This window comes from Canis lupus, chromosome 18 (assembly GCF_003254725.2).
Source record: "Canis lupus dingo isolate Sandy chromosome 18, ASM325472v2, whole genome shotgun sequence".
NCBI classification, from domain to species: Eukaryota; Metazoa; Chordata; class Mammalia; order Carnivora; family Canidae; genus Canis; species Canis lupus.
The window spans coordinates 4831807-4855449 of record NC_064260.1 but is presented as its reverse complement, the minus strand read 5'-3'; the positions used below and the strand labels follow the sequence as shown (position 1 = coordinate 4855449).

General features: G+C 34.6%; 1 long non-coding RNA gene across 2 annotated transcripts; it reads right to left on the bottom strand.

Moving 5' to 3' along the window:
* Positions 1 to 6619: 6619 nt before the first annotated feature.
* LOC112661431 (uncharacterized) lies at positions 6620 to 22626 on the bottom strand. 2 transcript variants are annotated; one of them, XR_003137689.1, is made up of 7 exons: positions 22531 to 22626; positions 21208 to 21316; positions 19392 to 19455; positions 14255 to 14444; positions 9462 to 9610; positions 8628 to 8697; positions 6620 to 6752 (listed from the first exon to the last, which is right to left on the bottom strand). It is a non-coding gene; the product is annotated as an uncharacterized LOC112661431 (long non-coding RNA). The 2 variants fall into 2 exon arrangements; XR_003137688.3 differs by lacking the exons at positions 6620 to 6752; positions 8628 to 8697; positions 9462 to 9610 and having other exon boundaries at positions 13667 to 14444.
* Between the last annotated feature and the right edge of the window lie 1017 nt (positions 22627 to 23643).

The window sequence follows — 23643 nt, the reverse complement described above, 5'->3', positions numbered from 1 at the left end:
GTTTTGTCTTAAAAATTCTGCACCTACATTATATATGAATGTGGAATTTCTGCACTTTGATATAGCATACTTTGTCAAGCACACAAAAATCATATCAGAGTTTTTGTTGCTCTGTTGCTTGGTTGATTTATTTGTTTTCAGACTAAATTGAATTCAAGGCAATAGCATTAAGGAGAACACAGGACTATTTTTATTGTAAAACACAGTCTGCTATGAGGTTATATATGGGAAATTATAACATAAAATATTTGAAATAAAATATTCATGGATTTGAGGTTTGCTTTGTAAGTCCATAAAGCCATGAAGCACTTCCTGGAAAATGTATTTAAACATATACCATTCACATAAGACCATACAAATATGATGTTGCACATAATTTTTAGTAGGACATACAAAATAAATAATTATGAAGAAAACAGTAGAAAACATTTCTTTTAAAAACCTAACAAGAAATATGTAGAAAGTACTGGATAAAGACTAGATGTTATAATAAGAAATATTTTTTAGAAAAGAAAGTATCTTGGGCCTGAGTGTCTTTGCCTGAGTATTGGAACAGTGAAAATTTTTACAAACTAACTTATTGCAATAAAAACTTAAGAAAATATATTGAACTTTTATAATATAATGGGGTGTTAATAAGAATGTGAAAATGCTAAAATCCAATTTAAAAAGAAAAATAAATTGATGAGATTAAAATATGCTACAATAAGAAAATTATCTTCTACTAGCTTTTGAGGGTATATTATGGATGAGGAGCTACTTAAGTACTTATTAATACATTTATTCTTCACAAAAGCCTTTGAGGCAGATAAAGAAATTGAGGCATGGAGAAGTCTCATAATAGAAATTAACTTATCTGGGAGGTAAACACAAACAACCTGCACTAGAACTCAATGTGTTATCTGGTATATTATGCTTCCTTTCTGTATACAACTACAGTAATTAAAAGTGGAAACTGCACAACCAATAGTATGTTGATGAACAGAAAAAGTATTCCTGAAACAGAATTATGTATATAAAATCACACTTTTAGGATGTCTGGGTGGCTCAGCGGTTGAGTGTCTGCCTTCAGCTCAGGGTGTGATCCTGGGGTCCTGGGATCGAGTCCTGCATTGGGCTCCCTGCATGGAGCCTGCTTCTCCCTCTGTCTGTGTCTCTCTGAATAAATCAATAAAATTCAAAAAAATAATAAAAATAGAAATACTCATACTAATACCTTTCCTATAAAAGCCTCTGTGTCTCTCATGAATAAATAAATAAAATCTATAAAAATAATAAATAAAATAAAATCACACTTTGTATGTAAAATGAAGTCTCACAAATCAATCAGTGTTATTTGGGTGCCATAAGGACAGCATGTTACTCAATCAGAGTAATCTTAAGTAATAGACAATACTACTCTTTTGGTGAAATCTAATGTTTTTTTATCTCACTCCATGTTTAAGACAAACTTATAAGGGTGTACAAGGATCAAAATCATCTGTCCCTCTGTCCGACTCCCAGGATTTGCTTGCTATCACTTCCTTTTAGCAACAGAACCTGAGGGTTTTACTGGGCACATGGAAATCCCATCTAGTGTCATATTTCTCAGATTCCCATACAGCTTCAACCGCTGTGTGGTTAAGTTTTAGCCATGCTGCACAAGAGAACACAATGTGTGAAATAGCTCATGGACTTTAAAGATAATTTCTTGCTTTCCACCTCTTTTCTTTCTCACTTTTCTGTACACTGGAACCTTGGAATATGGACTTGGTGCTGATAACCCTGCTCTGATAATGAAATGAGAGCGAGACTTTAAAAAATAATGAAATAAGACGATAGAAGGAAACTGGGTATTGGATGAAGCTGTGATCAAGTGCTGCCTCCCCATTAGAAACACCTGCCTGTGTTTGAAACTGCTGTGTGCAAGAAAAATAAATGTCCACTATGTGTTAACCGCTATATTTTTTTGCTCTCTTTGTTGCAACATATATCCTCATTTGTAATGGTTTCTTTGCTACCACTACAGTCTCATTTCTTACCATGTTCCCTCTTTATTTATTCCAATGGCAGCAATAGACTCTCTGTCATTTCTCAAAATAGAACAATCCTAATTCAAGAACCTTCACATTCTCTTCCTTATGCCTCTCCTCACAAATATCTCATGGCTTCCTCTCACACATCTTCAAGTTTCTGTTTAAATATTAAGTAAACATGGAGATTTTCAAACTAACTTGTATATACCACTCCAAATCTCTTTAACCTCTCTAGAATTTCCTATGGATTCTGTCCCCCAATGTGTGTTGTCCATATTGTCCTATGAAAAATAAAAATCTTTCTTTTTTTAAAAGTGCACATGAAACTCACAAAATCAATCATATATTAGATAACTAAGCCACATGAAGTTAAATTATAAGCAATATCCTTTGATTATAATTCAATGAAATAAGAAATTAAATGAAACATAAATGGAAAGTTTACAAAAGAAAAGAATTCAAATACATATAACATCATGTTTTCTTTTACTCTATGGAAATCAAATAATATTAAGATAGAAATACATTTTAATCAATAAAACTAGTTAATTTATTCTTTTTTTGTTAATGCTGTATGTATGTAATGCTTATGGGAGCTTAATTTACTACAGACTTTGAGAAAAGCAATTTGACTATATTTATATGGATCATTAAAAATGTTTATATACTCTAGACCGTTAGTCTTGCTTCTGTAATTATTTTTTTACATAAAATGATCTACAAGGCAATAAAAAGTTGGTATATGAATATATTTATTGCACCACTTTAGTAATATGGATAAAATAAAAATATGCTACATATTTATTGAATAGTCATCTTATCAGGCTGTTCTAAACTGATGTGGTATAATGAAACTTCCAAAATAATAACTTTTAGGTATAACCCAGTTATTAAATAATAATTATTGAATAATAATAATGATTGATTTATTTTCTTGTGCTAAATAAATGACATAGTGCCTCCATGCCTCCATATATAGAAGTACAATTGAAAGAAACATTTGTTTCACTTAAGACAGAAGTGTCAGGAAAAAAAAAATGTCTATATAGGATTGGGGATAATGTGTATATTCTGTAGGTAGAAATATAGCTCAAATAGTTCTGGAGAACATACCTTGTTGTCTGCAAGAAACCAGATAAAGAAGGAGATGCTACATTGTGTTAGCATTCTTGTAACTGAAAATATGGATAGTCAAGAACAGGTGATACTCAACCAAATGGAGTAATTGTCCCTGTAAGATGAAAGTATAAAGACAGTATTTCCAGTTTCCTTGATGCATCTCCTACTGCTCATACCCTAAACATGAAATGTGAAATGATATGTAAAATAAAGCGAATAGTTTTGCAGTAGACAACCCCTGGTAGAGTCAGTCTCTCAATTGAGGAATAGTCAAAGAATGGGAGAAAATTTGGTGCAGGAAATAATATGGGATATGAAGCAATGAATTTTCTTTACAAGTAAGTTATTCCATTAAGCAGAAAGTGCATTGCTTCTTGGGTTTCATAGACTTTTCTCACTCTGTGGTCAAAGACTGTATAAGTAAGTGTCCTTGAATACACACTGCACAGGAGTGGGCTACTCAGAGATAGAATCTGAGAGGTGGGGGAAGAACTGTCTGTAAGTATTCAGCAAATAACAATGTGAAGAAATTATGCAAGATCAAAGAAAGATTCATCCAAAAGTATTTGAAGGAACAATACTGAGAATTCACAGAGAACCAGCAATAGAATCAACCTAGAAAACGACTCAAAATTCAGTGTATTTGACAGACTACTTTGCCTGCCAACCTATCAAATAAATCTTAAAAACAAATATATAGAGGGTCCACTTGTCCCCAAGTACCTAACCTGTGTCAAAGAAAGCTCAAGAATATACATAGGACTAAAGAATATATAGCACCCAATAAGTTATAATTCATAATATCTGACATCCAATTAAAGATTACCAGACATGAGGAGAAGCAGTAAAATACAACTCCTTAATGAAGAAAAATAAAATCAATCTAAATTATTTAATAACTGGCAAAGATACTAGAATTAGCAGGTATAGGCAATGGAGTAGTTCATATCCCATTTGTTCTGAATGTATTTCAAGGTCATGAAAGATTAAAAAGATCCAGTGTGGACGTAGAGAGAGAAAAATATAATGTCTGAGGTAAAAAAAAAATGTACTCAATGAAATTAAAGCAGACTAGGCATTGCAAAAGTAAACATTACTGAATTTGAAATTATAGCAATAGAAACTATCAAAAATAAAATGCAGGGAGAAAACTAATTTAATTGTTAAGCTATGGAACTTCATGCAGACATATGTATAATTAGGCTCCCATAAGGAGATGGGCAGGCAGAAATATATTTTAAAAATAATAGCTAGAGATTTCCAAATTTGGTGAAAATTGTGAATAGTCATAACCAAAATCTCAAAAAACTCTAAACACGAGAAACATGAAGAAACTTATACCAAACTATACCAAAGCATAACAGGAAAATTGCTCAAAAATGATGATAGCAAATGTTAAAAGTTGCCAGAAATAAAAAAAGAAAATGACATGCTACATACAGATTAATGATGATACAAAGATAAACATAATGGCATATTTCTCTTCAGAATCATTACAAAAGACATTACACTATTAAAAGAAAAAAATAAGAAACAAACAAATAAATACATAATATAATAAAATAGTCAACCTAGAACCTTGTACCAGGTAAAACTATACCTCATTAAAAAATAAAAAAAAAAATTCTGACATACAAAACTTAAAATAATTTGTACTGAGCAGAATTGGACTAAATAAACAAGGAAACACATGACAAAATCTATGAAAAGAAGTCTCCCAGACAGAAGTGAAATCACAGCAGGCAGAAAACTGATCTACACAATGAAGAACACTAACAGTGATAACTATGTGGGTAAACGTGTACAGTATTTACCAAGTAACTGGTATGATAACAATAATATAAAACCCTAAATATTGTTACATTGTTATGTGTCAAGTGGTAGATTATCACTTAAGTACAGACTGTGTGAATCGAAGATATATACTTTTGTTGACCTAAAGCAACAACCAACATAACACCAGAAAAATCTTATGCCTAACGTGCAGTAAAAACTTAACCTCTCACAAAAAGTGTGTGGCCTTTGCCACCTTACCCCGTGTTCCCATCATTGAAGAAAATCTTTCTGTCATGGCCTTGGGCTGGCCAGAGTGTAATAATGTGATTTAGGGTGCAGGAAAGCAATACCAAAAATGACCATAAATGTGATTTAAGGTAGGGAATTTGGGTGACATTTTATCAGATAACCTGGAGACTGAGATCAACCATGTGGGCGATGGACCCCAGTAAAAACTGAACACTCCGCCAAAAAAAGAAAAAAAAAAAAAACTGAACACTGAGATTCAGGTGAGCTATGGTGTGAGCAAACACACTCTGTGTGTAGTTCCCCACATGACACCAGGAAATCAATGCACCCCAACTCCATAGAGAGAGGAAGCTCCACATGTAATACTTTTCCAGACTCCAATGTGCTTCTTTCCTTGAATGACTTGAATCTGTGTTTTTCCCATAATGAACTGTACGTATTAGCAGACCAGCTTTAAATCAGTTCGGGGACTCTTTCTAGTGAATTATGAAACCTGAGAAAGATTTAGGAACCCACTTGTGATGGTTAATTTTAATTGTATGTGTCAGTATGGCTAGGCTATAATATCCAGTTATTTAATCATTCATTGATTTAAGTTTCGCCATGAAGGTATTTTGTAGTGTGGTTTCTCTACGTGATAAATTCACTTTAAATAAGCACATTACCTTCGATAACATCAGTGGGCCTCATAAATAAGTTTCCTGGAGAGAGAAGAAATTCTGCCTCAAGAATGGCGATTCGAAGTGTGCCAGAGTTTCCACCCTACCAACCTGCCCTACTGATTTTAGTTTGGACAGCACACACAGTCACATGAGCCAATTCTTTATAATATATCTCTTCATATCCTGTTTCCAGTAATAAAGACACCACTAAAAGTCTATGGCATGATATAGCAACAGAGATAAACAAAATATCACCATTAGCTAGTCCTAATCAATATATATTCAGAGGTAAGCTTCTAGGTAAATATATATATATATATATATATATATATATATATATCACACCTTAGAATATTTTTGTCAAAATCATGAGTATAATGAAATTGACTTGTTGCTTGTAACTGTGCTAGATCAATTGGGGAAAGACAGGGATAAGATCAGGGCTTCAAATTCTAAATTAAACATATGTCATCATTTGCTCCAGGGATCTGATAATTCTTTCCTTCCATATGACATACACTGGTCCCTTATATTGATGACAAGTTGGTTGGACCTACTGAGCAAGAAGTAGCAATTATTCTAAACTTCTTAGTAAGACATTTGAAGATCAGATGATGGAAGATAAATCTGATGAAAAAAAATTGAGGGGGCATCCATCTCAGTGAAATTTCTAGGGGGTCCAGCAGTGAAGGACATGGTAAGGTATCCCTTCTGAGGTGGAGGATAACTTGTTGCACTTGGCCTTTCCCACAACTAAAATAAATAAATAAATAAACAAACAAACAAACAAACAATTTCCAGGGCTTTGTGCTACTCTTATTTAGTGAATGACCCAAAACTTGCTAGTTTTAAGTAGTGTCCAGAGCAAGGGAAGGCTCTGCAGCTGCAGCTCTTCCAACTGAGTAGTATGATCCAGATGATCCAATGGTACCTGAAATGGCAATGGAAGTTAGGGATTCTGTGTGGAGGTTTTGGGTGTGAATCATAGTGCAGGACTGGAGGAGTTTGAAACAAATGCCTGCCTTCCTCTCAGAAAACTAATTCCTTTTGAGCAAAAGCTCTTGGTCCATAATTGGGCCTTAATCAAGATTAAATGTTTAACCCTAGGCCACCAACCCAACCTGCCCGTCGTGGACTGGATGTTGTATGATTCACCAAGTCATAAATTTGAGCATGCTCAACTTCCATCGTGAAAGGGCTAGCACTTTTTTTTTTTTTTTTCTGGCTGAAATATATACTTTCTATGGGTATAGATGAAGTGTTTTTGCCAAAACTACCATCTGCGGACTTACCCATGGTCATGATTTTTTATGCAACATTATTTCTAATCAAATAACTCACTTCACAGCAAATGAAGGGTAGAAAAGATCTCATGCTTATGGAACTCATTGTCTTACCGTGCTTTCATCATCGTGGACCAGTTGCCTTGATAGAGGGGTGGACTAGCCTTTTGAAGATTTATTTGCAATGCCAGCTAGATAGCAATACTTTATGAGGCTGTGTCAAGGCTCTTGAGAAGCTGTTTATGGTCTGAATCAGTGTCAAATAGATGGTGTTTTTATCTCCGGGATTCACGGGTCCAAGAATCAAAGGATGGAAATGAGACTGGCACCACTCACTCCTACCCCTAGTGACCCACTATCATTTTTTTTTTCTGCTTTGTTTTATTTTGGTTGCTTTCTGTTACTTATTTGCCACTAGTCTAGAGATCATACTTTCAAAGAGAGAAATATGCCAGGAGACACATAACAATTCTATTGAATTGGAAGTACAAATCAAAATTACTTTGAGAACTAGTGTTTTTATTTCCAAACAAATACTTATTAATAACATGGATCTTTCATAAACTGTATCTCCTACAGGATAGTTAGTCTAAGTTACAGAGCATAACGAAGACATCTAATACTGTTGGCAAGTTCTGTGAGTCATTCCAGTGAATTATCAAACTTGCAGAAATTTTAGGAACCCCTCTGTGATTTTTTTTTTTTTTTTTTTTTTTTTTTTTTTTACTTTCTAGGCTATAGTACAACTAGAGCCAAAATTGAGTTGGACTATACTATACTCCAACTATACCTATAGGTATACTCAATTTTGGCTCAGGTCATGATCTCAGGTCATGATCTGAGTTGTGAGGTTGAGCCCTGTGTAGGGCTCAGACTCAGTGCCAGGTGTAAGCCTGCTTAAAATTCTCTCTCTGCCCCACCTTGCACATGCTCTCTCTTTCAAAAAAAAAAATCTTAAAAAAATTGCTAATTTAGGTTATGCTATGAAGATATTCTGTACATGTGATTAACATTTGTAATCATTTATTTGACTTTTAGAAAAGGATTACCCTCCATAATGTTGGGTGGGCCCTATCCAATAACAGAAAAAAATATATATCAGTAAATAGCTTCAAACTAGTGAAGAGCTATTGTTCCAGTTCTCTCTGGTATCTTCACCAAGTGTCTCCAGTCTAAATACTGTAATCCCAATTAGCCTGCATCTCCTCCTCTACCCTTTTAGAGTCTCTGGGGGTTCCCAGTGATTCCAGTTCCTACTGCTCAAGAAACTGTATGCTTCAGTGGTTTGGCCAACCAACTTTCCTCCCAGCCAGTTTCTTTTGCATATAGGCAATGCCTTTATCTGATATGCCACCTTGATTTGGCCTAGCCACCTACACAGGGATGCCTTCCTTTCTGTAGCTCTGAAGAGAGAACTCCAAAGTAGATCAGGATATGCATATTATCACGGCATGTAGTGCCCACCTCAGAACAGTAATGGAGACACACTCTCTTTCTTGGATCCTAGGATTTCCCTACCTCACCTGGGGCCAAGAACCATGTTGCTGAAGTGGGATGCCAACAGTCTTCTGTGATGCACCTTGCATTGTCCTGCTGGATGGAGAATGGCAAGTAAATATCTTTGCCAAGAGCCAAGAAATATGGGTGACTGATGTTTCCTTTACATATATTTTCTCTCTACACTACTTTCTATAGTTTTGTTTTTAAACAATTTTTGTATCAAAAATGTATATCTTAGTGTATATCTTTCAGAAACACAGATCTGGGGGAGGCACTTCACTCTGGTCTGTCAACTTAGAGAGAGCCCTTGAGTATGCTTCATGAGACTGGAGTACCAAGCAATGTCACTTAAGATGTTATAATGTGAATTCTCCCTGTGAGGCAACTCTTAGATACAATCTTTATTCAAAATATTTTATGTCTTCCAAGTTTATGATCATCTAGCATCAAGAACCATGATGCTTAACAGACCTCATTGGATGTTTTAAAAATCATTATTTTACCACATTTGTTGAATAAAGGAATTTACTCAATGTTATTTTTGCCAAAGTGTAGGTTTTATAATATAGTCCCACCATAATCTATCTCCATGGAAATTAGATTTCAATATTTAAATTTAATTTGTAAGAGGTTTGATTACTAATTTTAAAAATTGAATTATCCACCATTTAACTAACCACTATTACTTAGAATTAATAAGTAGGTTTTTAAGTAAATATAATTAACATTTAGAAAATTACATTTTCTCATTCAGTGAAATTGACATTTCATGTAAAATTCTAATATGCTGACCATGTTTCCACTGCATAAATTTGGTATGTCTAATCATAAATATAGGAGATGGGGTGAATTCTTACTTTTAGCTCCAGAGATCCAAACAGGAAGGAAGTTTCCAACAGAGGAACTATTCAGCTCCATTGGATCACAAAACCATAGCTGCCTAATCTGTTCTTTTTCTTCTTCTTCTCTTTACTTATTTCTTTGGGCTCAGAAGTGGAGGAGTTACCTGTTTATATACAAAAAGCAGCTAGCAAAAGTGCATTTCATTTTTTTTATGTATAGAACTTAACATTTCATATTATTTGCTTTGACAAATTATTTCTAACTCCACAAGTAAGTGAAATCTATTTAAAATTAGATTACAGAAGGTCTTTTTAGATTAGAATAATTTTTAAAGAAGTTTTATAAGTGATTCCCTAAAAACTTCCTTATTATAGTCCTGAATATACACAGTGTGTTCCTTTCTTTGTAGTGACCTCACTTAGAGCAATATTTAGCGTTCACCCTGAGCCAGTATACTTTTATCACAATATTTACATTTGTTGGTTTACAACCTTCTTGAGAGTTTTTTAGGTGGGATCTGAAACTGGTTCCCAATGGAGATCAGGGAGATGCTGAAGAAGGAGGCAGGCTATTCCAGATAAGCAGGTGGTGGATGTAGAAAGCAAGGGAATTTACATATGTGGCTTATCTTGGGCAGCCACAAGACAAGGAGATCTCCACCCCGGTCTGCCAAATCCTAAAAAAAAGTTTCTATGATGACCTTGCCTGGGTTTAGTCACATACTTAATCCAGATGGCCTCAATACCATCTTTTTATTTCAAGGCTGTGACCTTGGGGCAGCCTGTGGGAATAAGGAAGGGAAGAGGGTTGCACATTCCAAGGACAGGGGAGGGGCTTAGAAGCCTCCTATTCAGCTCATATATCAGCTGGTGGTCATGTCTTCTTGAGGACCTCCACTAACAGTATAATCCTGACGTCTCTTGCAAATTTGGAATGCATGGGTTGTTTTTTGGAATTCATTCCTAATTATTGCATAACAGCATAAAAACTATTTCACATATGTGGTGAATTGCTTTGTCACTTGCAGAAATCAATGCATGTCCCACTCATGTATCTGTTCCATTTTGATCTATTTCAAGATTCTTTTCACAATTCAGGCTGTAATGATTTTTACCACCAAATGCTTATGTTCACACCATTTTAATAGCAGTTTTAGATCTTTGAGCAACTGGTCAAATGCTTGTTCTGGGTTTTTTTCCTTTATAAGTGGGTTCGTTTTTCGTAACAAGGAAGCCAAAGTCACGTGGCACAGTAAGAAGAGAATGTATTTACCCTTAATAGTCTTATACAACAATAACGCACACATTAAACACACAAATACACACATATAAATTGAAATTTGCAGTAGCTCTGAATTACCAAAATGTGTTTGACTTTTATTATCATTGTGATATTTTTAGTGATCTCTATAGAAATTGAACAGATGGCTTCATGTTATAATGGAGGAACAATTATCATTAAATGGGTAATGATCTACAACATGTGAAAAAGAGAAAAAATAAAATTCTTTTTATAGGTTTTCAGGAGATGTTTCTTTTTCAAATAGGTAATAATTTTGTGCACTCTTCTATACTTCTTTTGAAAAAAAAAATGGCAAAAATACTGATTAAAAATGCATGTATACTCACACTGGTGTGTTGTTCCTAAGACATGTCTCTCTCATGAAATCCACACCTTCTCTAACACTGTCCTGACAGCTTACATTGCAGAGTCTTGTAAATACACAAGCTCAAGAAAGTGTCATAAAGGATGCAAATTCTTGTACATAGTATTAAAAAAAAAAAGCACAGAAGAAAGAATTAACTCTCTTAAAGCCTGCTGGTGAGGATAAATCAAAGAGCAAAATTTCAAAGGAATTTGGAGGCAGCTGGATTGGAAAAATCAGTATGTGGACATTTAACCAAATCATGCACAGCAATTGCAAATAGTCAGGCATTGTTCTTGGAACATAAAGATAATGCTTTTAGAAAGGAAGATTTGGGGACAGAGTGAGAGAGAAGGTGCCAGAGAAACAGATCTCTGGATTTAGACACACCTTCACTCCCCCTACCTCAACACACACAAATACCATCTCTTTCCTGGGCTCTAAACTGTACCTCGTTCCTGCTCAGGGACCCCTTGAGATACTTGAGCTGTGTAGGCCATTACTACAGGCCAAGAAAAGCATTTGCATGACTTTAAGGATGAGCATTTGGAAAGGAAGAAGGATATAATTCATAGAGCCTAGACAAAATATTAAAAATATATATTAGCAGAATTTAAGTTCATGACTTTTTGTCTGTAATCTTTCGGCAGTATTCCAAGAATTACATGCTCTCCAGAGACAACTTATGTTATCTTCATATGGATCTGAATGTGAATCCTCTTTCTCACTTCCCACCTGTAGACAGAACTCTCAATTTGTACCATGCTCTCTGGAACAGCCGTTCCACTGTAAACAAACTTCTCCCATTGTTCCTCTAGCTCACAGTGGACATGTCTCCTCACCCCAACTGAAATATGATCTTAACTACCTTACCTTACTTGAAATAAATCTGCCTTCTCATATCCTCCACATCCACCGGGTGGGTGTCTGTGACATCTGTAGGTAGTCCTTGACCCAGCGGTAATGCATTAGACAAGCTCACACAGGGATATCACCTTGGATTAACCACTGATTCCCCTTGTTCCTAAATTGGTTTTCTCTTGGTGATATCCACAGTTTGTTGTTGTTGTTTCCACTTCTATTCTTAAATAAATTTCTTGGCTTAAATATCCAACGTCCCCAATTTTCATAATTCCTTACACTGCACTTGAGAAACTCATTCCCTTAACCACTCTCTGCATCTTGCTATTCCAAGACTGTTTCACCTCTTTGATCTTAAATTCCTAGGCACTCCAACCCTCCAATTCTAATTAGTTCTTCTACCTTTGACTTTCACACTGTAATCCTATGTCAGTGTGCTCCAGGAATTCACCAAGACACCCACTCTGTTGTATTCATGATTTTCTCATTCCCTTCCTCCACCAATTGAGACTGCATGATCTGATATGCTTGCCACTTTTCATAATTTTGTAACATATACCTTAGAACCTAAGAATTTCCATTAGTTAGGTAGCGATGGAGAAACTGGAATAGCCATTCAGGCTTTGGTTACTGCAAATTCTTGAAATCAGACCTGAATTAGGTATACTTAAATATTTACTTATAATTTTTCTGCATTTAATATTCATTTTCTCAGCCAATAGTTTCAAACATTTTTTTACTCAAACTCTCATCGTTTCTTCATTTTCACAATGACACAGATAAAGATGTCTTTATCTTACATCTTCTTTAATAGAAGCCCTCTGATAAGATCTATCTTACCTGTACCTACTCCTAATGTTTAGAAAATTACTGAATCCAATAAATGTTGTTCTCTTTTCTAGTATCAGAAGAATAATAACTTATCATACTATTCTAACATCAGAGCCCATCGCAAGAGGTCAGTGTACAGAGCCAGAAAATATGGAGAGCCATCAAAACATTCTAAGCAGCAGAGGGGCTTATCAGAATCATGGCATGGTTTATCAGATGCATATTTTAAAGAGATAAGTGGGCTGTATTGTTGAAGGAAGCTTGGTAGCAGTCTGGAATCCCTAAATACTATTAGAGAAGAAATGGTGGGAATGAAAGGCCGGGTAAATCATGTTAAGTGGCAAGGTCAGAATCATTAAAATTTGTTGAGTCATACTGAGATTATGTGGAGAAAGCCCAGTGCAATCCTCTTGTAATTTTTCTGTTGAGCTGCCAGTGAGTGCAACATGAATCACAGGCTCAGTAGCAGTTCCAAGTAAAGATTCTAAGTTTCTTGGATGTTTTAAATTAAAGGTACCTAAAGCGTTTTCATGTAAAAACACAGTAGTCAATCAGATGTACTCAACAGATACCCCTGGGTTGTATATAGAAAACTGAGATTTATCATAGAGATGTGTGGCTGCATCTCCTGGGTGAACACAAGTCACCCATGCATTGTATATAGACTGAGAAAAACAGATGCTTTAAGACAGACTACTATAGATAACTAGCATTTAATGGTTAAAACAAATAAACAGACCCGACTACAAAGACAGAAAAGCCATAGAATTAAAACCAAGAAAAAGCAGTTTGAAAAACTGTGAGATGAATGAGTGTTAGAAACTGGTTCATCTGTATAGTTTCTAATTCTGGAGGAAATCAGAATTTTGTTCAGGGCTGTGTTCTGTATCTGTGACATATGTCAAGTGTAAGGATGGAAATTCAGCTCTAGAAATGTCAAGTTTAAGTGGACATTTAAAAAAAAGTTTTTATTTTGAAATAACTTTGGATTTATGTAAGAGTTGCAAAAATAGTATAGTTCCTGTAAACGCTTCAGTGGTTTTTCCTGATGTTAACATCTTATACAACCAATGTATGTTGATTAAAACTAAGAAATTAAGATTGGTACAATATTATTGCAATACTAGAGCTTTTATTTGCATTTCAGTGGTTCCACTAATGTCCTTTTCAATAGTGTCTCTTTTATGTAGGAGAATGTACTCAGCATAAAACATGGCATATTCATCATTTTTCCTTAGTCCTCTCTGGTCTGTTAGTTTCTTGTTTTTCTTTTGCTTTTATTATTCTGATACTTTTGAAGAATACTGATCGGATAGTTTGTTGAATGTTCTCCATTTTGATTTGTCTGACATTCACCATCATTAGACTGAGGCTATGGATTTGGGGGAAGAACACCACAGAGTTAAGTGCTCTTCTCATTACATCATACCAGACACAACAGCAATGTGTCTTTTCACTAGTGATGCTAACCTTGGCCTCTTGATAAGTGATATCTTCCAGCTTCTTCTACTGCAAATTTACTGTTATTTATTTATCATGCTCTAGTCTCTGGAAGTAGCTCACTAGGAAGAGAATGTTATTTAACAAGCTCATTTTGTAATTATGGAATTTGAAGACAGGAACCAGGGGTCTTTCAAAATATGAAGATGTAGGCAAATCTCTGGAAAAAAAATTTAAAAAGATAAATTTGAAATTAACATTCAAGTCTGATTTTGGAAATAAAAATCTTGAATAATAAGGATACCTTGAAAAAAAAAAATAAGGATACCTTGAATGGCACAATTTCCTTCAGACACATAAATAATTGCTCTAGGTAAGAAAGGAGAATACCATCCCCTCATGAGACACTTCAAGATGCAACTTAGGTGAATTGTCACCTAACCCTCTGGATTAGGTTCCTCAACAAGGAAATGAAGAATGAGGCCATGTTGCCTAATAGATATGTTAATTCTACTGCTCAAGTCTTGTGACTTTTTTTTTTTTCAATTTCACCATTCAGTTAACAGACAGAAATTTTTCAGTGTTCTTCCTGTAGAATAAGGATTCCAAAGAGAAAAAATAAAAATAATCATCATTCATTTTTTGAGACAGTAGGTAGTTTCAGTTTTTGATGAAGACAATGCTCTTGAAACCGTGACTTTCAACTAAGATCCCGAGAGAAAAAAAAAAATATATATATATATAGATTTGTATCAATTCCAAAACCATAACTTCAATAGTAAGATCTTAACAATTAAAAAAATTTAAAAAATCAAGCATATTTGGAAAAGCAAGATCTATTTGCTAACCAAATGTAAATATGGTTCAATATAAAGTTGAAAGAAGACAATCAGAGATGATGTGACCAGGGTGGGACACTGGTAGCCAGGAAGGGAATTGGTGTCAATTCCTGTCACAAGAGGAACTGCAGACAGAAAAAAAAACTCTTCACCTTCATAAGGTTTGCACAATGATTGATCCTGGAGTAGAAGTTGACATTGTGTGTGGGCAGTAAAAGGCAATGAGTGAGGGGAGATGAGAATGCTTGTGGCTCTGAAGGCATCTTCCTAGGGTCCAGTAAATCCCAGTGTGGCATGAAAAGAGTAGTTTATATTATCCGTTTCCTGAGAATGGGAAAGTGCAGGCTTACATGGATGGAAGGGGGAGGAGGAGGTAGGATGGAGCCACAGGCACCAGGCTACTGCAGGCAGCAGAGACATTTATTCCTATACCTTGTTCATAACCCAATAGAGGACAACTAAAAAAGAAAAGTAAAGACCAGACGAGCATCTCCATCCTGGATGTTAAGCAGTTCTCTCTTGAAATAAGAAGCAACCAGAAAAAGGAGGTGGGCAAGAATAAAGAATGGAGAATCCTGAATTGACTAATTAGCGATTTGAAAGAATTTTAATGAAAAAAAAATCACAGAGAAACAGCATCAGATGCTCAGTAAAGGTGGCAAAACATTTTTGTTTTGTTTTGTTTTGTTTTTTGAGCACTGCAGTAGGGGAGAGACTCCAGTATAAATTGATCTCAATGGGTGCCTGGGAGGTTCAGGGGATTAAACTTTGGACTCTTGATTTTGGCTGAAGTCATGATCTTAGGGTGGTGAGATTCGGTGGTGATGAGCATGCAGTCTGCTTAGGATTCTCTCTCTCCTTGTCTTTCTACCCTCCCTCCACCCCAGTCTCATGCTCTCTCTCTCTCTCTCTTAAAAAAACAAAACAAAACAAAACAAAAAAACAGAAAAACAAAACAAAAAACCTTGATCTCAAATCTAACTGACAAAGTTGGCTGAAGTTTAAAGGGAAACAGAGAGGAAACAAAAAGGAGCTATGGGGAAGTACCAAGGGGAAAAGACAAAAAGGGAACAGAGGACACAGGGGAGATAGCAATTTCAGAAGGAGGATGATTGAAAACTTCTTGAAGACAGTTTGGCTGTGGACACAGTGTATCTTCTGGTTTAGCAGTATTATATTTTCCTGAGCAAAGAGAACAAGGCCTAGGGTTGACTTTAGTGACAGGCCTGGTACAGATGGAAACCTGGCAAAAATGAGTTAATTCTCTCCACACAGTGTTTGGACATGTTTTTGTGTTGTGTGGGAGTTCACAATTCCCAAGGAATACTCTCTCTGTAAATTCTCACGATCCAATTTTCAATTATCAAGAACTTGAATGAGACTCCTAGGTTAGTTCAATTATCAAGAAATAAAGAACAGTCTTAAAAATCATATCTGAGATTGTTTTTAATGCCTGAGTAGTAATGTAACTTTTAATACCAGTACAAACTAGTGGTATTAAAAGCTTTTTACCCCATCTGTGAGAGAATAAAAGGGCATTTTCAATTCCAACACACGTAGTACCATTCAGCTTCCATAAAACAAACAGCAGGGAAGACTGAGATGCTAGGCCACATACTATAGAAGGATAGCAACACCAACTCTATTAGCAAGAAAAGTTTCATTTGGGAGCCAAGTTGAACCTCATCAGCAAATAAAATTCCATCTGATGCTTGAATAATAAGCATAGTGGGAATTGTGGGCTGTTTCTCTCACAAAGTGGATGATAATCACCCTGGAGAGTGCTAATGCAAGCGGAGTTGTCTGGACTTAAGTTTGAGTTCTGGAAGGCTCAGGAATATCCTGCTTTTTCTGTCCCTTTGCTATGTAGGCACACCCAAAGCTAATTTAGCTGTTTCTTGGCATCCTTTTCTCTACCAACCATCATCTAAACTTTGGTTCTGTTGTCTGATGTTATAGCATTCTCTCCCAGCAAACTGACACCTCACAATTTGGGGTATTAGTTAATATCTGCCCAGTACTCATAACCTTGCCCCTAGTGTCATTTCTGTGGCTCAGATGTTTTTAATTATTTTTAGATTGGAACATTACAAAAATGGAAGGAAGAAAGACATATATATGGATAAGTTATGTGGAAAAATGCATTTAATCATAATATTCAATATTTTGTTGTTGTGAAAAATAAGTCTAATGAAAAATTATTTGCTTGCAAAATCCCTCCAGATAAATTATAGAGATAAACTTGAATTCTAAATTTAAATGATATCCCCAGTTTCTGAATAAGCAGGGATTAATTAATAAGATATTTAATTAGTTAATTTAGACACTTAATAAGGGCAGTTATAGGAGGTATCCTAATTATTTGGGAATTTTCACACACAAGATGGTAATGATTACCAATTATATATAAAATATATAATAGTGAATTATTTTTAATCCTTGGAATTATTTTCAGAAGAGATTTGTCAGAACAAAAACTTGAAATTTAAATGTGATATTTCTCAAAAGATGATATTCAATATAAACATTTAAAAATAAATAAATTAGAAAAATAGATATATTTAACTTATGAATAGAATTAATTATTAATATAGTAACATAAGTAATTAGACAGTTGATCCAGGGGTTGTTGCTATACAAATATTTGATGAGAAAGAAAATAGCAAAAAATTTTATCAACTAACTTTTTTTTTTTCCAACTAACTCTTTAAGTTACTTTGCATCATTTGGCTAAGTGAAATTTCTAATTGAGGACTCAATTACTGCTCCTGTGTCTCTAGTTACACTCTCCATAAAAGCTGGGATAGGAAATCTAGAGAGTGGTGTCAACAAGATTGTGGAGACTATAGGAAAATAAAATTACAAGCCAACATACCTGATGAACAGAGATGTAAGTATCTTCAACAAAATACTAGCATTCCAAATTCCACAGCAGAGTAGGAAAATTATAAATCATGATCAAGTGGGATTTATCACTGTGATCAAGTATAGTGCAATATATAAAAATCAATACATGCGACATGCTATATTACAGGCTGACATTAGCTGTCAATACAAGGATGCCCACTCGACCACTTGCACTTAATATCAGAGTAAAAGTCATAGACAGAGAAGTTAGCCAAGAATAATGAATCAAAGGCATCCAAATAGGAAGAGAAGACATGAAAAATGTGTTTGCAGATGACATGGTCTTACACAGAGAATCCTAAAGGCTCTACCAAAAAACTATTAGAATAAATGAGTTCAGTAAAATTGTAGGATACAAAATCAATATACAAAAATTAGTTTCATTTGTATACATTAACAATGAACTACCCAAAAAAAGAAGTTATGAAAACAATCCCACTTATAATACCATACAAAACATAACCAGGAATGAATTTGCCCAAGAAAGTGAAAGATCTGTATGCTGAAAACTCTAAGACATTGATGTGATAAATTGAAAAACACAAATAAGTGGAAATATATCCCATCTTCATTGATCAGAAGAATTGATATTGCTTAAATAGTCATATTACTCAAAATAATCTGCAGATTCTGTGCAATCTCTATCAAAATCCCATTGGCATTTTTACAGAAGTAGAAAAAACAATTTTAAATTCATTTTGGTCCACAAAGGACCTCAGTAGCCCAAGTAATCTTGAGCAAGAAGAACAAATCTGGGAGCATCTCAGTTTTTGATTCTGAACTATGTAACAAACTAATCAAATAACATGGTACAGCTGTGAAAACAGACATATAAAAAATATAGTAGAATGGAGAATCCAGAAATAAACCTATCCATACATTCAATGAATTTTTGAGGAGGGCACCAGCTAAAGGGCACCCACACAAGGGGGAAAGAATAATATCTTCAAAAAATGGTGTTATGAAAACTGTGTTCCACATGAAAAATGAAGCTGAACTGATAACTTGTACCATTCTCCAAAATACATTCATAAAGGAGTAAAGACCTAAGTGACCTGGAACCATAGAACTCCTAGAAGAAAACAGGTGGAAAACTCCTAGATACAGTACTTGGCAACGATATTTTTGCTGTGACACCAGAAGCAAAGAGGACAAAAGAAAAAAGAACACACTTCAGCACAACAAAAGAAACCATCTTCAAAAAGAAAAGGCATATGCAATGGGAGAGAATATTTGCAAAACACATACCTGATAAAGGTTTAATATCCAAAATATAAAAGTGGTTCATAAGCCAAAAAAAAACCAAAAAAACAAAAACCAAAAACAAATATCCAATTAAAAAATAAGCAAGGACCTAAATAGATTTTTTTCCCCCAAAGAAGATGTGTAAATGGCCAATAGGTATATGAAAAAGTACTTACTCTTCATCAGGAAAATGGAAATAAAACTACAGTAAGATATCACCTTGTGGCTGGCAGGATGGCTCTTGTAAAGAAAACAAAAGATAACAAGTGTTAGTGAGGATGTGAAGAAAAGAGACTCCTATGCACTATTGGTAGGATCGTAAATTAGTGCAGCCGCTGTGAAAAACAGTATGGAGATTCTTCAAGAAACTAAAAATGGAAGTATCATGTGATCCAGTGATCCCAGTTCTCGGTATATACCCAAAGAAAATTAAATCATAGGATGCCTGGGTGGCTCAGTGGTTGAGCGTCTGCCTTTGGCTCAGGGCATGATCCCAGAGTTCTGGGATCTAGTCCCACGTGGGGCTTCTGCATGGAGCCTGCTTCTCCCTCTGTCTGTGTCTCTGCCTCTCTCTGTGTGTCTTTCATGAATAAATAAATAAAATCTTTAAACAAAACAAAACAAAAAAAAAAAAGAAAATTAAATCACCATGTCTAGGAGATATCTACATTTTTATGTTCATTGCAATATTATTCACAATAGCCAAGGTATGGAAATCTCATATATATGTATGTATATATGTATGTCTTTGTATATGTAATATGATGTAATATAATTGTATATATATATTGGCACATCTTTCAACCATAAAAATGAAGAAAATCCTGCCATTTGCAACAACATGGGTGAACCTAGGGGGCATTATACTGAGTGAAGTAAGCCTGAGAGAGAAACACGTACTGTATGCCATCAGTTATATGTGGAATTAAAAAAAAAAATGAACAAAACAACAACAACAACAACAAAAAACAAGAGTAGAATGGTGGTTGCTTGCAGCTTCGTGGTGAGGGAAATGGGGAACATTGGTCAAAGGATTCAAACTCTCAGGTATAAGATTAGAGACAGCATAGTGACCTTGAACATGGGTTTGAACACTGCAGGTCTTACAGATTTCTTTTTCTTTTTATATATATACAGTACTGTAAATGTATTTTCTCTTCCTTATGATTTCCTTAATGATCAATAATTTTCTTTTCTCTAGTTTACTTTATCGTAAGAATATAGTATATAATGCATATAACAGAGAATATGTGTTAACTGTGTTAGTGATAAGGCTTCCAGTTAACAGTAGGCAGTTAGTGGTTAAGTTTTGGGGGATTCAAAAGGTAAACATAGGTTTTCAACTGCACCGGGGTTTGGCACCCCACATCCCCATGCTGTTCAAAGGGTCAACAGTTCATCAAATACTGAATTGCAAACTTGAAATTTGCCAAAAGTAAATTTTAAACATTCACACCAGGAGGAAAAAAAAAAAAAGTAACTGAGGTAATGGGTTGTTAACTTGATTGTGGTGATTATCTCACAATGTATTTGTATAGCAAGTCCTCACATATACATCTCAAATATATATGATTTTATCTTTCAGTTTTACCTTAATGAAGCTAAAAAAAATAAAAAAAAATTAAATTACTTAAATTTTAAAGATAATATGTGTATGAGGAATGGATTTAAATTAAATCAGCACTTTTAGTGCAGGGATAAGAACCACATGCTCAGCAGTTATTAATTCAACCTTTTTATATGATTTACATTACCTAAATTTCAGTGAAACTGTCAATCCAATTGAGAGAATGCTGTGACTCGAGGGACCATGTAACTGGCAGGAATAACACACAATTTAAACCATTTTATCCTTGATCAGTGCATAATTGATAATGTCCTTTTCTGGACACATATTATTTTTTTTTAACTTTCTGAAAACCTCTCTATTAGCATGAATTAGCTTCATTATTTTTCAATGGTTAGACTAAAGGAAAAAAGGAATCTACTCACCCTAGGCAATGTTTCTCAAGTTCCCAGTACAAACCATCATCTGGTCCAATCCTCTTTGAATTTTGGCTTAATCTCAAATCTCAGAGTAAAAGTAATATCCATATTTTGGCTAAAACAATATCGATGTTATTTGAGATTATTCTTTAGTACAATTTTGCTCAAAGTAAAATATCACATTTATAAATTTTCAGAACCCAAATTATATACTCCTTTGTGACTGCTCTATAGATTCATTATTTTTGTTTTATATGATGATTTTAGCTTTCAGTCTTCCTATTCCAATTTTCATTTATTGGTGTTTATTTTGTTTATCTGCATTTCTGTTTGCAAATCATCATAAATCAATTTTTGATACACAACGAGTCATAAATGAATAATGAGATATAATTAGATGGATATTGACATTATCAAATTCATTTAAATCAGAACATATTCTGTTAAGATTGCACTAATTAGTTTTTTCCTTTTGAGGAAATCGCAAGTCAAACTTCTCATCAAGGAGAAGTTAATTTAGTTGCCAATGGCTATGTTTAATGACCCAATGGCATTTGCTTCCACTTTATGGGCTTAAGTAGTCAAGGTTAGCGTCCCAAAAGCTGTTTTATTTTTTATCATTCTGTCTTCATTTTTTTTTCTGTCTTCATTTTGAAGAGTTAAACTAAAGAATAAGAATAATTCTGAACAGAATAATTCTGTTCTTTAAATAAACAAATTAAAGATAATTTAGGATGTTTTATTTAAATATAATTTCTAGAAAAATAACAAAATAAGCAATGTAGTGGTAAAATTATTCACATAACCAAAACTTTTTATTTTTGTTATTGGTTCTGTTAAACACACTTCTCATTAGACTAGTACTGGGCTCTGACATCAGGCCAAGAGATTTTAACAATCAGGAAACCTTCCTGATAGTACCTTAGAAAGAACTTGGAAAACCAGGCATAGTTCAAGGTAAACCGAATGGCCTCTCTCTTCGGGTACAAAACAGATATGATACTCAGCAGTTTTGATGTGAAATGTGTAATTAACTGCTCACGTGTCCTAAGTACGGTATAGTGGCCTTCTTTTCTTTGTACCTCTTAAATGGTAATGCCAAGAAGTATGCTTTCCACTAAAATAATTTTTGGCCTTACCATTTAGGCAGAACAGAGGAAGAAGGAAAGCCACTATCACTCATATAATTTAATACTGTTCCAAATATTCTAGCTAATAAGGTAGATTGAAAAGTAAAACAACAAAAGATAGAAGATAACAATATCAAGAAAGAAACTTATTGTCACTTCCTATCTCTCTTAGGCTCAGATCTGTTCTATGTGGCCTTACCATGGTGGCCTCAGAGCAGCTGGACAGATCACAGGTTGACTCAGGACCCTGAAGAATAGAACCTAAGCTGTGTTATCCTTTATGACCTAAGCCTTAGGGCTCACTCTGCCATATTCATCAATTATAGGGGCCTCACTAGCTGAGCCAAGATGTCTTCAGGAGAGACACAAAGGTCACCTTGTAGACAAAGGCTAAATCTGGGGGAGATTGCCTCAGCCCTCATTAGGACATATCACCTGCAAATCCAGTGTTCCACCTGAAAATAGAAACAAAAACAAAAAATGATATATTTATATCCATCTATGTCACGTGACACCTGAAGGAAACCAAAACACTTTATTAAGAGAGTTGATTTGTCTTTAAAGCTTTGAACACGTGCAGAAGTAAGCCACATTTCTGAATGAAAATAGTAACTTTTGTAAAGATGATATACATATATTTCATATAGTTCAATAAAATTTCAAGAGAGTTTAATTTTTTCAATAAGTCAGAATTATTCTAAAGTACATCTGTGGGGATCCTTGGGTGGCTCAGCAGTTAGGCAACTGCCTTCGGCCCAGGGGGTGATCCTGGAGTCCTGGGATGGAGTCCCACGTAGGGCTCCCTGCATGGAGCCTGATTCTCTCTCTGCCTATGTCTCTGCCTCTCTTTCTGTGTCTCTCATGAATAAATAAATAAAATCTTAAAAAAATAAATAAATAAAATACATCTGTCGAAAGAGATATATGAAACTAGCAAGGTCCCCTTTGGCAAAAAAAGTATGAAGAGGAGAGCTTTTAATTAACAAATAATAAATAGAGAGTAAACTAAAATTATTAAAGTTATACAATGTCAGTTAAAGAAATAATCATCTGCTCAGTGGAATAAAATAAATATTGCGGACATAATATAAGTAAAAATAAGAATTGGATATATGATAGAAATGGCATTTGAAGTCAATCGAGAAAAAGATGTATTATGTAATTATTTATTAAATAAGGTTTGCTTTGGAAAAAATAAATTACAGGTGTGTAGCTTGCATTTGAAACACAAGTGACCAAATTCCTGATGTATTAAAGAGAAAACTGTAGGGGCTCCTGGGTGACTCAGTGGTTAAGAGTCTGTCTTTGGCTC